We start from the raw sequence: 15508 nt of genomic DNA, 5'->3' as shown, positions 1-15508 counted from the left end.
CTCTAGCTGGTTCTGCTCGGAGGGATGCCTTTTGTAAGATAGGATCAGACAGCCGTGTGATCCATAAGCCTGCTGTGCTCGATACGCAGAGCAACAGTTTGTCTGGAGGATGATGCCAGCTTTTGAAGAGCAGTACAAAAGCTTCTGGCCTGCGTGTTGCCCCGGTGCCCTCCTGCCTCTCACAGAAGTACTTTGCCGACACAGCAACACTCATCTTGAGTTTGCTCATCTGGGCTTGCTTCCATTCTCTCTAACTGGGGGACCCCTTTAAATGCGTTGGGGATGGTGGGGCTGTACGGGAGTGTCCCTTTCCTTCTGCCCTCCCCAGGACAATGCAAGCTCTCCCTGTCCCTGACTGGGTATGGGAGGCATTTTCCGACTGCCTGCGGTGGCTCTGCAGCAGGCACGATGCTGTGTGATTACTCTGTTTCTGGTGGTTTGCTCTCCAGCCTCCTCTTTCCACCCACAGATGGTCCTGTGCACTTCGTCCTGTTGGGAGTGCTCTGTCTCTCCGGGACGATACGTTGGCTGCAGGTTATTTTCCTCTCCCACCCTGTGGACTTCAGCCAGTTCCCCAGCAGCACAGGACACCAAAGGCTTTCTGTCTACATCTCCTTCTCCTCCTCGTCTTTCAGGGTGATCGCTGTTCTATGCAGCAGTCTTCCTCGATCCGCCTTCAAATGAAGGTCCCTTTACATTGCTGCAGGATCTGTAGGGTCTAACCTGCATTTCTAGATTTCCAGGATGCCTCCATGCCTCTCCCCAGCCAAAACCTTACCCTAAACTGTGCTTTGCTGCAGAACATCAAGACAAGCCAGTTCCACAGGTTGCTACTGCTCTTGCCTGGGAATTGAGCAAAGAGCACTAACCCGTGTGTTTTCTGAGAGGAGGAAGCCCTCCTTTTATCTCATCTCTTTCCTTCTCTTTTTCCTTCCCCAGGCCCGAGTTTCCTCTGTTCATTCCCACCCCGACACCCTGTCGCTTGGTCCTTCCAGGCTGCAGCCCATCTCCCTGCCCATTCCTTGGGGCATGCCGGTCTTTGTGCAGGACCCACCTGCACTTGCGTCCGATGACACCGGGCAATGCCGTGGCACTGGCCAGCTCCGGTTTTATTGCACCGCAGTCGCCAACAGAAATGACAAACTGGGAAAAAATTTCAAGCTGGTGATTCAGAAACACTTCTGAAAATTGCCTTTCTTAAGGGGGGCAGTGGAAAAAAACCCTCCGTGATGACAGCAGGCACATGTAACACCTACAACGATGTTAAAATTTTTCCTGTACAGTTGGTTGCCTTTGATCTTCTGCCTAAGACCCGGACACTTGGCTGATCGCGGGCTGTATGAAAGTCTCCCTTCCCATTCCATTTTTCTTTGCTCAGCTGCCATCCGCGGTGCTGGTGTCTGCCGCTCTCTAGTGGTGCCGAGCCCTGAGCCTGCCAGGGAGCCCTGCTTTACACCAGCTTTGCACATAACTGCTGAATACGGATGCATGTGCAGGCCCTGGAAGGGGCTGGGGGAATTTTTGGTGTGTGTTTGTCTGTATGTCCGCTCCTCTCCAGACATCCGCCACTGGACCCTGCCCACAATGAGTTACTGGGCTCCCTATCTCACCCAGTACAGTCATCCTCTGGGTCTCTCCTCAAACAAGATTAAACATCTTTCTATAAGAAGGGCTAAAAAAAAATATCTGGATATTGGTACATGTGTTGCACAAACCACTTCGCTACAACAGCTGTGCCTTAAGATCAGTGCAATGGAATAAAACAGCAAATATGGCTCTGAAACTAAAGGAGAAGGCTTTTTTTTTTTCTGATGTGCCGTACGTGAATCCTGTGGTGTCACTGCAAGGGGAGAACCTCGCTGGTGCTTTTTTTTATTATTTTAAGAGAGCTTATTTCTGCCGTGGCAAGTCTAAATCCTGTATGTACATTAGGCAGGCATTTAAACTGCCCACGTTCCCCGGCCCCATGCTCAGAGGCAGAAGGAAAGTCCCTCATTTTGTTATGCGAAGGTGATATATCATGTAGACGTGTTATGTTCGGGAAGCATCTTTCCGAGCGCCTCCCTTGTACACCACCTCCACCTTCCACACAGCCAAAACCGCCAGGTGAAATATCAAGTACTACCATTGATATCCAGTTAAATGTCCTCAGCAAATACTGTAGAAAAGAAAATCCCCTATCCAGGAGAGGAAAAACCCTTTCTAGCTTTCATGTCCTTCTGCTCCGGCTCACCGTTTCCAGTTACTGCGCCTTGGATGCTTGTTCTGCTGGTGTTGCAGTCCCCATCAGCGAAGGGGAAGCTTTGGGGAGACCTCGTTGTCTAGGGTGAGCACACAAAGGGGGTTCACTCTGTCCGGTAGCTCGTTCAGGAAACTGGAGGTTGGATTTTGTCGGCTGAAATTCAGACTCTTAAATCCCCAAGCCATCTTAGTGGCCCCTAGCTGTCTCCCAGTGGATGTATATATACATCACGGAGAAAGGGCATAACGCTGAGATCTCCGTTACCATTTTTTGATTTATTTTGCCATTTAAAAGTGAAGTCGCAACTTCAGGGGTGAAAACAGAGTATAAGCAGCAATTCATTGGAATAAAGTGCATGAAGACAACCAAGCAGTCCTCAGAGAAGGGAAATAAAAACTCGATTCAAACCAACCTGCTAGCAAAGAGTACGAATCTAAAATGCAGATCTGAAATACAATGCCAAAGTCGATATGAGTCCCAGTCCCATTTGTCTGATGCCAGAACAACATGGCCTCATTTTATTGGAAAATGCGCTTTAATACAGGACCATAGTCAGATCCATTTGGGGAGGGTCAGCTTGGATCATGGCACATTCCTCTTCATCTACGATATTTCTCTAATGTGAAGCGCAAACGTTGTAGCCCTTTGGCAATTTTGCTTCTTATATTGTTGTTTGAACAAGGAAAAAGAGACCCTGAAAATAAAAAAATTTAAAAAAAAAAAAAGATAAACATTTCTGTGTTTGTCAAAGTAGTTGATGTGTTAAAGAATCCAGGTTTTCTACAGGATATTGTTTGTAGTTTTCTTCCAAGCCATCTGTGCATCTCCAGCGGGGACCAGCAAACTCAGGAAAGGAAAAGGCTGTTTTCTGACAAATACAGCTGCAGGGGAGGGTGGGCATTTATCTTGTGTAGGATCCATAGAGTGTGTTTGGCAGGAAAGAAAAAGAGGAAATATTTATTGACACCAACAAAAGACACTTTCCCCTGATATCAATTATGTCAGACTTTTACTGATGTTCCCTCAATTAGGCTGCCAGTGCGATTTAATAGGTTTTTTGGTTCAAGAAAGGTTGTTCCCCTAGTTGGGAACCTCTCCGCAAAGCCCGTGCCAGCGTCTCCGTTACGCCCCGAGGCAGCAGGAGGGGTCGGGGTGTGCCCGCTGGCCCTGGAGCTCCCACCCTGCACCCAGGGCAGCCCATCGTGCCTTCCGTAAGTTGGGGTTTTTTTGTCCAATCCAGCCTGCAGTTCATGGTTTGCTGAGGTACTGGCTTGCTGCTTGCTTTGGACAAAAAATGACCAGGTTCAAGTGACTGAATAGCAGGGTCACTTGTTTAATAAAGGTATTTCAAGATGTCTTTTTTTCCCTTCTGGGCCCTGGAAAATAACCTGAGCAAGTATCCACGTAGTCGGAAGAGGTATTTCAGACTCTGTCATGCTTGCCTTTGCCTTCAGGCCTTTATGAGCGTGCCTTTTGACTGTTTTGTATGGCTGGTTTTATGAGACTGGAGACACACAACATGTCTAAATGCCTTGTTAAGCCTTGCAGTAGGCAGCAGGGCTGTAACTGTGTAAAGGAGATAACAAAACTAAAAGGTTTCATCCGCACTGCTCAGCAGACACTGCACTTCTTTCTGCCTTACATCCCTGAACCTCCAGATAAGCTTTTCACTTTGTATTGACCCTATTAGCATCTTAATTCGCAACGCCATGTGTGTTCAGCCGTAAATACACACCTTGTCAGAAAAACATGTATTCGGGCGTCAGCGCCAGCCAGGCGTGTGTTTGGGTCTGCAAAGGGCTGGCACGGCTGCTGGAAGGGCATGATGCTGAAGCACGCACGTCGGAAGGGCATGTCTTTTACTCTGGCTGCGGTCCGGTGCAGCCTGGTGCCCCTTTGGTTTTGAAGGTCTGACCAGTTTCTCTGGCTCCTTCCAGTATTTTGACTTCTCAAGGCAGCTGCCTTCTTTCTTTCTCTTAGACAGGGGTTGGAATTAGGAGATATTCCTGCTAGGCGTTGGTTTTAAGTCAACTATAGGGATGATATACCCCCAAAATGCCAAGACGTTCTGTTTCCTTGTAGGTTTTAAAAATCACTCTCAGATGATTTTTAAGCTGTTACGATGATCACTGACCCCTCGTAGCCTTAGGTTCTCCAGTGCTGTGCAAGGCACGGTCTCCTCGTACGTGCAGACGCCTGTGCTTGACTCAACATAAACATCTCAGTTCACGCTGGATTGTGTCTTGCAGAAGTTTAAGGCAAAGCCACGTGACAAGACATCGGGTTCTCCTTTATTTGCATGCATTTCTACGGTGGGAACGAACCTCAAAAAAACCCACAATGTGCCTTATGTAATGCTCTTCATTGAGCAGCCTGTAAAGCTGCTCTGCTGTAGGGACAGAATTAGTGGCGTGGGTGTATTGCCACAAGCTGTGTGATTTTCCTCCACGCGGCCAGGGCGTGTGTGGTCTTGCTGCCAGGTATTTCACAACTGGTCGCTTTGCCTTTCCCCAGAAGCTAATCCAGTCCTTTGTACGGCGTGGGCTTTTCATTCTCTGAATAGTAATGCCTCTTTCTTCCTTCCTGTTGTAAAAATAGTCGTGTTCAAATGTGGGATTAACACAGCAATTGTAAAGAGAGATAGCCGAATTCTCCTACAGGGTTGTGGCAAATAGCTGTATCGCTTCTTGTAGTACCCACGCCGTTATTTAGCTTACTAATGTCTCCCCAGTTGCGCCAGGGGAGGTTTACATTGGACATTAGGAAAAATTTCTGCACCGAAAGGGTTATCAAGCATTGGAACAGGCTGCCTGGGGAAGTGGTGGAGTCCCCATCCCTGGAGGTATTTAAAAGCTGTGTAGATGAGGTGCTTATGGACATGGTTTAGTGGTGGACTTGATGATCTTAAAGGTCTTTTCCAACCGAAACAATTCTATGATTCTATCTCTTCCACGACATCCACGGGACAGAGAAAACATGCGCTCCCCCTCTCCACGGGTCCCCTCTCTCCCTTTTTGCTGGTGTGACGTGCTCCTGAATGAAGAAACAGTCCGGGGCTCGCTGTGATAAGGCAGTTTGGGCTGAACTGATCTCAGGGTGCATGTACGTTACTGTTCCAGTTTGGCTCACTAGGGTTGGGTGGGTTTCTTTTTTTCTGTTTTTGAGGGTGGGTGGTTTGGACCAAACATCCCCAGCATCTCCAGTTACAGCGCTGTGCTCCATCCTATGGAGTGGCCCTCAAGGGCATGAACTCAGTTCCCTTCTGGTGAAACTAAACGGGATGATGAAGGACAGCAGATGTGGGCCAGCCGCCAGTGGGTGTTTGGTCCACAGGACCGGACCAGGCTGAGTCAGGAATGAAAATGAAGAAGTCCCTTATGTGTGCATAGAGGATGGATGCCCAGTCTTCCGACTGGTCGATGCTTTGCAGGTGTCGTGCTGGTCCGGGCTACTTGCTGATGCAGATGGGACTGTAATGGTCCTTTCTGACCCAAGGGAATAAATCACCGTGCTGAGATGAATGTGGGAGGAGGAGGAGAGCAGTAATTAATCCTTTCTGGAGCACTGGGAAATGAACTGCGGGAGAAAAAGTTAGCCGGAATACCTCTCTTCTGCAGGCTGAGATCAAGCAGGGAGCTTTCTTCCCGAGATCACTTTCCTTGGTGCGTACCCCTGAAAAATCAGTCTGGTCGGGTAAAAACTGCTTTTCCCCTGTTTTCCATTTGCGCATGGCTAGCAGGGGCGGGAAGCTTCAGGTTTGGGATGGAAAACTTTTCTCGCACAACACAGCCTCAAGCCGGGAGATGCTCCGGTCTGCGCTTGTGAGAGGCAGTCACCCGAGCCACGGGAAGGTGGGGTACGAAAGGGAGGGGAGATGCACAAATAGCTTCGGGGAAGTTCTGGATCCAGCTAAGGCTGTGCCCTGCGACAGATGCGAGGGTGTTTTCAGTGTGTGTTTTGTGAGCGACATCTGAGATAAAAGCTGAGGAAAGATCAAAGCAGATTTCATGGTTTCATGGGTTTATGCTTCTTGGTTTCACTTTCCAGTATCTCCCTAAGCCTTTCTTCTCTCCCCGCGCGCTGCCCTTTCATCTGCCTCCCGTTTCCACCCGGCCAGCGAGAGCTTGCTGACCTTCCAGCCTTGAGCATGATTTGTGAGCTCCACCAGCCTTTCGTTCATATCCCCACCCCCCACCCCCCCCAACCTGAAGCAATGTTGGATTATTTTAGCTGCGAGACAACTCCTTTCAGTATCGATTCTCTTAGCTGGTGAGATTTACATCCTTTGCAGAAGTTGGACTCGAGTTTCTCCTTCTCTGTTGAGAGCATCTCCGGGTAGCTGCATTGGTTCAGCAGCGTGCGCAAGGCACTGATGTCCGAAGTGCTGATTCAGGGGTGCTGGGTCCAAAAGAAACGGTTGAGAAGGGGCTTTCCAGGGGGTGGGAGGGCTACTCATCTCCCCAAAAGACATCTGTCTTGCAGCAACGTGGTTCCTTCTCGGCGGAGACCTGGATTTCCCCTCCTTACCATGTGCACTTCTACTCGCTGCTAGAGAACAGTTGCTCTTGGCTAGGTTTTTTTTTTTAATAGAACTACTCCTGTGGTGGATTGTGGGTGAAATGTAGGGAAAGCATCTTCCCCAAAGAGAAAAGGTGGGGAGACACCTGGCAAAAAGGGGATAAGGAAAGGCCTCGAAACATGAAGTGGACATTAATGAAAATAACGACTCTGGGTATAAGCCCAAGTCTGATGGTCGAGTTTGGGACCGTTCCTGGTTCGTTAGGGTACAAAGTGCCTCATGGCAGAGGCGATATGCTCGAGTGTGTTGTGCTGCACTGGGGTTGGGACCCCAGCCAAAAACATCATGCCCCAGTAGCTGGGTGTGATGTGCCGCTGCCCGCCTGGGAGGGTGGATAGGGCTGGCACACGGCGGTCCCTCCAGCAGCCATGGCTGGATGTGACTGAGATGTCCCTGCACATGGGACACCCCCACTCACCATACACAATCCATTTCCCATGTATCTCATCCTTTTCCTTCCCAATAAACTTTTAACAGCTGGGTAGCCTCCCACCGTGACCCTCAACAGCAGCCCCTCAGCAGCGATGAACGCTGGCAGGATGGCAAGCGTTCATCCGTGCCTGTCCGCAGCTGAGGCCGTCGGTCCCTCTCCTGCCCCACCATGTGGCTCTTCCAAAAGTAGCACATTTTGGTGCTCCAGACCGCGCTTAGACGTACTTCGCCTTGCTGCCATCAGGCCTAGGACTTGGAGCGGCATCGGTAGATGTGGCAGACAGAAATGCCCGCCGCACGGGGCAGGTGAGGCTCTCAAAGGTAGCTGGGCACGTCCTTCTCCCTTGACCGTGCCACTTAAACAGTACCAGCTCTTTAGAGCAGATCTTGGTGTCGGCGGCTGTGCATCCCAAGGACTTGCGCCCTGGTGGCTTCTCTGCATCTCGTCACTTCAGAGTGGGCCTGTGGCTCATCTCGTGGTCCATTTAGCTGGTCACCCTGCCTTGCTGGCTTCCCATCCTCTAGGTAGCTCATCCCAGGCTGTGAATGCACCAGGCTGTGGTGTCTGTGTGCAATTCCCACTTGGAGAAGTGGGTCCTGTGGCAACAGGGATTTGCAAACGCTTCGACTAACTTCTGTCACCTTTGGGCTACTTAATCCAGCTGGACCTCATCAGGTGAGACCCCGCTTTGAGGTGGAGAGCTGGGCCTCATGCATAGTTGGTGAACTTTGCAAGTAGGGTAGATAAACTTAATGTTACTCGGTCAGACGGGAAATGTCAAGCTACTGCAAGTACAAGATCTGTTGATACTGCTTTGAACAAGTGGAAAACAGTGGAGACATGTCATATGCGCTGTGGCAATCAAACCCAGATAGTCTGGAAAGAGATGACATTTGTTGGGAAATGAGTCACTAACATACGTGTGAAGCGGAGATGTGCCATTGGGGAGGCCGGTTGTTGTGGTTGAGAAAGCTTGTGTCAAGCCAGAAAGCAAGAGGTGCTGCTTTTCTAAAGATGAGCTACTCTCTTCTGACTTAACCAACAGAATATGGGTCAAGACCACGTTTAGCTCTACCAGAAATAACAGTCATGGGTTATTCAGCAAGCCGAACAATGCAGAGACAGCTTAATGACTGACTCAACTAAAATGGAAACCACTAATATTTGGAAAAATGAAAAATAAAAAAATACCGCTTTAACCAAGCCTGCCAGCTTCTAGCTGCATTCATCGAGATGTCAGACTCTGAGGAGAAGAGGAAGAGACCGTGCCATAACGCTCCTTGGGAAGTTGGTGGCAGGACCATTGCCAAGTGTTTGCCTAGATGTTACCCAAATAGGATGTAATTCAGCTCAAGCAATTCAAACGTGCCTTCAGAAGGCTGCTCCCTCAGGTACGGAGGGGAAATGTGCTTCCATACCAGTATCTTTGTTGTATTTCTGGCCTTTGTGGCATTTTTTGACACCTCTTTCTTCCTTGTCATAGGCAGAAAGGTCCAACTGTGAAAGCTCCCGTGACTTCTTCCATATCTTTGCAGTCCCCTGGGTTTAATTCCTTTTTCCAGTCATCCAGCTAGCGGTGCAATTGCGTACATAGACACAGAAGACAGCTAAAACCTTGAGCTGCCGCAGTGACGTGCTTGATACCCAGCCCCCCACCGGCACCGTGGGCTTGGCTGGGTCGTCGGTGCCGCAGGACAAGCAGCTCTGATATAGCTGCTTCTCTTTAGCACCCATTGCACGAGTCTCCTGAAATGCTGGAGCATCCTCGCTGGCATTGCAGCATCCTCTTTCTATTCCAGAGAAAGGCGCTGGGGGTCATGGGGGCCGCCTTCGAGTTTGGTGGAAACTTCCCATCTTGTGAAGTGCAGGCTAGATCTAGCTGGGGGAGTTGCCAGGAGCATGTTTTGGTCTAGCCATTGTAATTAGACCTGGATCGCTTCTTCGCTAGCCCAAGAATGAAGTGCTAAAAGCAAGAGACCTTCCTGCCAGCCGGCGGAGACGTGGAGGACATCGGGTTGAAGTTGCACCAACTACGCGGACGAGAGCAGCAAGGCCATGTCAACGGGCACGTCTCACTTATAACACGCCGGCTTGCAATTTATTGGCTGCCTCCCTGTCGCAGCCCGACTTCGTTTCAACCCATCATCGACTCGCTGCCATGCCAGGGGCTCGAGCCGTCACCATCGCACGAAGCCCCTATGCAAATCGCTAACGGCGTTCGCTTGGCAGCACCTGCAGTGTCTAGACCGGTTCCTGCGCCCCGCATGCAAATGTGCAGAGAGGGAGCTAGGGCCCGCGGCCGAGCCACCGACACTGATGCCGCTTTCTGCTAAAGCCCTGGGGTTTCATTCCCTCTTCACGTCTTTCGTGCCAGGCGGCACGGCACTTTCTGCTTTGCTGGCGTGCCTTTGAGGAATAGCGCTGCTTCTCTGCTTCACGTTAGGTTCATTTCGGATTAACTCATGTTTGAAAGAAAGCGAGAGCTTCAGGCGAAGAAGTGCGGGGGTGCTGGGGTATTTCTCCAGCGTGCTTTTCTAGCAGCGAGTGCAAATTAGAACAGTAGTCCGGGGATTTTCTCCTGTGCTTGCTTGGTGCCATTTGCATCGCTGGGGTGGACGGGATGTCCCAGAAACTGTCCCTGCTCTGGGGTCAGGTGCCATGCTCTGACATGCTGCTGAACGTGTGCTATTGCTTTCCCTTCGGCAGAAAGTACCCGGTTGCTGCTCCGCAGAGGTCCTCTGACTCAGGATTGACCAGGGAGGCAGGAATATTGAATTCACATTTCCTAAAAGTTTCCCTTAATTTCTCTCACCCTGATCAAGCTTTTGTTCTTGCTCTGAGCCTTTCTCCTTTCTCCTTATCTGTTCTCTTTCCAAGCTCCCTCTTACTGCATTCCATTTATTGAGCCCTCAAGCAGACCAAATACTCGAGCCCTACTTTTAAAGATGCCCATAGTAGGTTTTTCATCTGCTTGCAGATATGGAGAGCAGAGGTGTCGTCACACCGCTCTGGTAGCGCCAAACATGTCCCCATGCCACGACCCCAGCAACTCTGTGCACCTTCGCTCGAAGACAATAAGTGACAGTGAGCTCGATAGGTGGTTTGAACGACCTGATTTTGGACTGATTTCGTTAGGCTTTGGCTAATTCTGGTGCTCTCGTGTTGAAATTTCACTTCTATACCTGGCGTCTGCTGCAGTAGGCGCCGTCTGTTTTGCATCCGAGTACAAATAAAACTCTGCCGAGTTGCGTCTGAGCTGGTAACCACCAGCGCAGGGCCTTGGAGACCCATGCGTCCTGGTCCGTCCTTCCCTTCCCCGGGGCTGTACCCTTGCGTCGGTGTTATTTTTTGCAGATTTGGGCTACTAATTTTTTGGAAGAAAGGAAGGCCAGTTCTGTAAAGGGAATGATTCTTCTTAAAAAGCAACCAGGAGAAGGGACATCGGGGTTGGAAAAAAGGGCTAAAGAAGTTCTTTTTGTACATGGCTAAATGAACACAGGCTGGTTGGGAATGTGTTTTCGAGGTGTAGGAGGCACAAGGGGATGGAGAGCATCCCAGCTGGGCTGGAAGGAGCCCTGGGCTGGAAAATGGGCACAGCATGAATCGGCTGAGATGCGCTTTTGTACGATAAGAGAGAAACCAACGCTGCGCTCGGGTCCTGGGTGCCTCTGCCCGGGTTTTCATGCAGTGCTGAACTGGTTGGCGCTGAAATAGGTGTAGGTGCAGCTCTTCCTCAGGTTTCAGCAGGAGGCATCTTTATCTTTGAAGCAGATGATGGACCACAAACCACAGTGGTGACAATTCACTGCAGTTGGGGTTTTGGGGGTAATTTAAAAAAACAAACCCAAACCAAAACAGTTTTTCTCTCTCCTGCAAGGAGCGCTGGGTGAGTGGTGGAGAAAGGAGGGGTGTGCTGAAAGTTCGCTTTCTCTCGAAACAAACCTAGTGGTTTCATCGTGGCCGAGAGGTTTGCTCGCTGCAGATGTCTCCGACGCAACCTCTTGCGAACCCTTACGCGCTTGCTTGTGGAGCACGCGGGTCCTCGCTGAAGGGCAGGAGAGCCGGCATCTCCACGGCATTTACGTCAGGGTTGGGTTTCTGCCCATCCTGGTCAAACACGGGAAAGGTTTTTTGTTTTTTTTTTTTCCTCCTGCTCCACTTAGCTCAGGTCATTTTCTACTCATCTCTGAAGCTGCCTTGTTGTTACAGACCCAGTTCTCGCTCCATCCCTGGCTCGTGTGTTTGGAGACGCTGCGACAGGCTTTCCATCCTCATCTTTCAGAGGGGGCTCGGTTTCCCTCCACCTCCAGTTTCCCTCTGCCAAAAAGCATGAGCTTTTCTCTTCTTTCCACACACGGCTCACCTACCTCCCCTCTCATTTCCCATCACCTGTTTTTCAGTGTCTTCAAGGAAATCTTTGACCTCGCTGAGGCTTTCTATGGCTGGATGCCACTAAATTACATGCTTTTAAGCGGTTTAATGGCTGCAGAAGCACAGCAAAGCCACGCAGCAGAGCACTTCTTTCCCGCCACGGTCGTGGCCTTTGGGAGATATTTGCACCACATTTTTGTAGGCCTCTGATTTAGGTACCATGGGAAGGATGCCTGGAGGATCCAGTGGGTGGAAAAAGTTTTTAAAAAGCTAATAAAAATAACAGAAATAAAAAATGACGCAAATCAAACTCTTGCCTGCAAAGGTGCAGCTGCTGCAGAAAATACGGAAGCTGTTAGGATATTTCTGACGTGTTTCAGCTGCTGCTGGCCTGGATAAGTCCACAGATCAATATGTGAGGGCCACTCTTCTGAATTACTGGCATCCAGGAAGCGGTTAGCTTAAATATAGTTGCAGGCTAGACCCTCACCCTCCTTCTCCCTTTTCAGAATTACCACTCAGCATGCACGAATATTAGCCACCCGCAATGACTGCAAGCTTTTCCTTCCTGAGAAAACACCACAATGTTTATCAATATACACATTAGTCATACATCAAAAGCACCGTGACTACTACCAAGACGATTCAGAAACCCTGGGATTACAGTATCTCTGTCAAGTTCTCCTTTCTCGCCGCGTCCACATTTATTTCGTTTTTCCTACCCGAAGCAGAAACTTGTCGCAGCTTGAGGACCAGCTAGGCAAATGCACGTCTTCTGGGGCGATGCAGTGGGGATTCACCAAACTACCCCGGCGTCCTGGGGAAACCCAAGTGCCTCACTTCAGAGATGGAGCCAGAGCTGGGCTTCAGTATGAAAATCTGCATCTAGGTATGAATCAAGAGGGCACGTCCAAAAGGGACGTGCTGGTTATGCTCTGTTCGTCTTCGTAGCCACGGAGGCAATGACTGCCATGCCACCCCGCTGCCTGAAATCACCGAGCTGAGCCCGTGCTTTGGGCCAGGCCAGGGACGCTCTTGGGCAGCACTGCCTGCCCAAAGGATGCCATGATAGCTGTTGCTTCCCCGCAGTCCCAGGGTCAGCATGTTATTTTGTCCCAGCAGCGTTGACTTGTTCTACTTGGACGGGAGCTGCTGCCAAAGCCACCTCTGCAGAGGGGACAACTTCCTCGGTGCTCGCGATGAAGAGGAGGCCCTCCTGTCCTCCCCCTGAGGGACGTGCGGGTTTCGTCCTGGGTGCAAAGTGAGTTAATGAGCACCATGACTGTCATGGAAGAAATGTTGCGAGGACGGGCATAAAGAACTTGTCAGCACAAAGCAGCACGTCGCTAGAGGAGACAACCTCAGTGAAAGCACCTGCCGTCTTGCATAGGTCTGGGGGCAAACATCTGCCTCGGGCTAAAATTGAGGTTGCTGTGGCCGAAGTGGTCACCCAGGACCCCTCTAAAGCCACCTCTCTAAATCCATCCAGCCAAAACATGCTTCTGTAGCTCCTGCTTTCCTCTGGGATAGATGGCAGATAGACACCTGCCCTGTAGCCACAAATCTGGGGCGTGATCTCACTCATGAGTTATCTTGGTTTGTCCATTGCATGGCTCCCAGGGGTAGCTTCTTCCCACACCAGTTTCCTTAAGCCAGCACTGGTGTTGGTTTTCCTCGGTTGTGGAAGAGCCACACTTGGAGCGCTGGCTGCGTGCCCCGACTCCGTCCTCTCCGCCATGCAGCTCTGGGGAAAGTTGCTTTCACTTATTTTGGTTTTCCACAGCTATAAAAGCAGGAGCGCTTTGAAGTCATGAACTCCAGAAAGATTTTGAAACTTCTGTGTTGCCTCCGTAGCACTTCGAGCAGGTGACCAGTCATCTCTCCAGTAGATCTCTGCCTTCCTCTCCATTTTGTAGACTTTTCTTTGAAGAGACCTCTGCCACAAGCCAGCAAAACCACTTCAACCAGTCCTAGGTTGGGCTCCTTCTAATAACACTCTGCAAGGAAATTGAAAACTCTGGAAGTATTGAACAAAACCCACTTTTAAAGCCTTTTTCAATGCCATAGCAGCAAGGGTCTCATTCCCTCCATAGGACTTGGGGAACAGCTCATGGAAATTGTCCCTGGCCTCCCTGCTACCCTGATGTACAGGGAGTTAAACTCCTCGCTCGTCTGGTTTTGACCTTGATCTCTTGAACAAGGTCTTTACAAGACTTTTGGACCTATCTCAGAGGAAAAACAAGTTTTTAAGAGAAAGATGAGTAGCTTACAGTTTAAGTGGAAGACTTTTTTTTAGTTTGCCATTTTGTTACTATATAAAATGCTGATGTGATTTGAAAGCTCCAAATTACAACATTATCACACAACCACATCATTTTTCTTCTGCCCTCTTCCTTCCTCCTCGCCTCGTTATCGCGGCCGCATGTCCCCTTCCCCTTTTGCTTCCCAGCTGGTGACTTTGCCCTATTCAGGGCAGCCCCCGTCCCACCAAAACCCAAGAGCGCAGGGTGCTGCTGCAGCCATCGCTTCGCAGCGGTGGCCCTTGAATATCCTGTGTGCGAGCCGAAGGTGTTGGCATTACAGGACTGACCCCTTGCGTGCCAGAATGCGTTGCTTTAGTCCTTCAATGGTCTTTTTGAGAGAAACCCAAAAGATGCTGTGAGATGCGTGGAGCAGCAAGCACCAGCCGATGGTCCCCAAAATGGGCAGCGTATTCCCTGGTGTGTAAGGCCTGGAGGACTCCGTGTTGCCAGAATAAAGACTTGTGGACATGTGGCTCTACAGCATTGTAAGGATGTGCGTGGTCTGACCTCCCTTTCTATATGCTCCTACGGTTTCTCACTGCCACGTACGTGTCTACTTTGGTATCAGTAGTTTGCCCGCTACCATTTGATTATCCCTGCCATGGATGATGGAGAACTGGCTTGCTGACTGCACAGCACACTGCACCTCTGAGCTGATAACGTCATAAAAGCTGCTTTTCCTGAAACGGTAAGCACACAGGACACCTCTAATTAAGCCCAGACTATTTCAGGTCCTAAGTGCTGTACCGGGCTACTGAATGGGGCCAAATAACAGAATCACAGAATCGTATAGGTTGGAAAAGGCCTTTAAGATCATCGAGTCCAACCGTAAACCTAACACTACCAAGCCCACCACTACACCATGTCCCTAAGCACCTCATCCAAACGGCTTTTAAATACCTCCAGGGATGGCGACTCCACCACTGCCCTGGGCAGCCTGTTCCAGTGCTTGACAACCCTTTCAGGGAAGCAAAATTTCCTAATATCCAGTCTAAAAGAGACCCTCGAAGCTACCCTTGGTGCCGCCCCATGGCTCCTTGCGCATCCAGATGGGGATTTGATCCCTACGTTATCGAAGGGCACTCTGGACATAACACGGCGAGGCGTTCATAAGGGAAAGAGCGGGGCTGCAGCCTCTCTCCCTCCAGTCCCAGCACCGCAAGGGCCGAGCTCAGGTCTCACCCTCGCAAATCCCTGAGTCCGTCCCAGCCCCGTTGCTTTTCCTCCTGCCGTTCTCTGGCATCCATCCGTGTTTCACTCCCAGGCCGCTGGTACCAAGAAAGTTGCTGCTGATAAATGTGCATGTTATCACTTAGTCACAAATGTGCAGAGATGTCGGAATAGTTTGCTTTTTGCTGGTGCTACCATACCAGTCATCTCTTGCATTTCCTGGGTGTTTTACTCGTACAGCGAAATGCTAGATCTGAAGGGTCTGAGTGGAAACGTATAGCAGAGATCTTTATTATTTTTTCACGGTACGGTGCTAGGCATTTTTGCTGATGTAAGAGATAGCAAAAATAGCGTGGGGGAATTATAGCCCAAAGAAAGAAATATGTAAATATCTGAGTGCATTAAAAAAG

At 50.0% G+C, this 15508-nt stretch overlaps 1 protein-coding gene across 2 annotated transcripts in view; it reads left to right on the top strand.

Moving 5' to 3' along the window:
• Window positions 1-15508, top strand: part of CCNG2 (cyclin G2) — a 44153-nt gene that overhangs the window by 27702 nt on the left and 943 nt on the right. The gene's annotated exons all lie outside the window — the stretch shown is intronic.

Source organism: Ciconia boyciana, chromosome 5 (assembly GCF_034638445.1).
Source record: "Ciconia boyciana chromosome 5, ASM3463844v1, whole genome shotgun sequence".
Lineage (NCBI taxonomy): Eukaryota > Metazoa > Chordata > Aves > Ciconiiformes > Ciconiidae > Ciconia > Ciconia boyciana.
The sequence above is the reverse complement of the archived record's forward strand: the minus strand, read 5'-3'. Positions and strand labels throughout refer to the sequence as shown.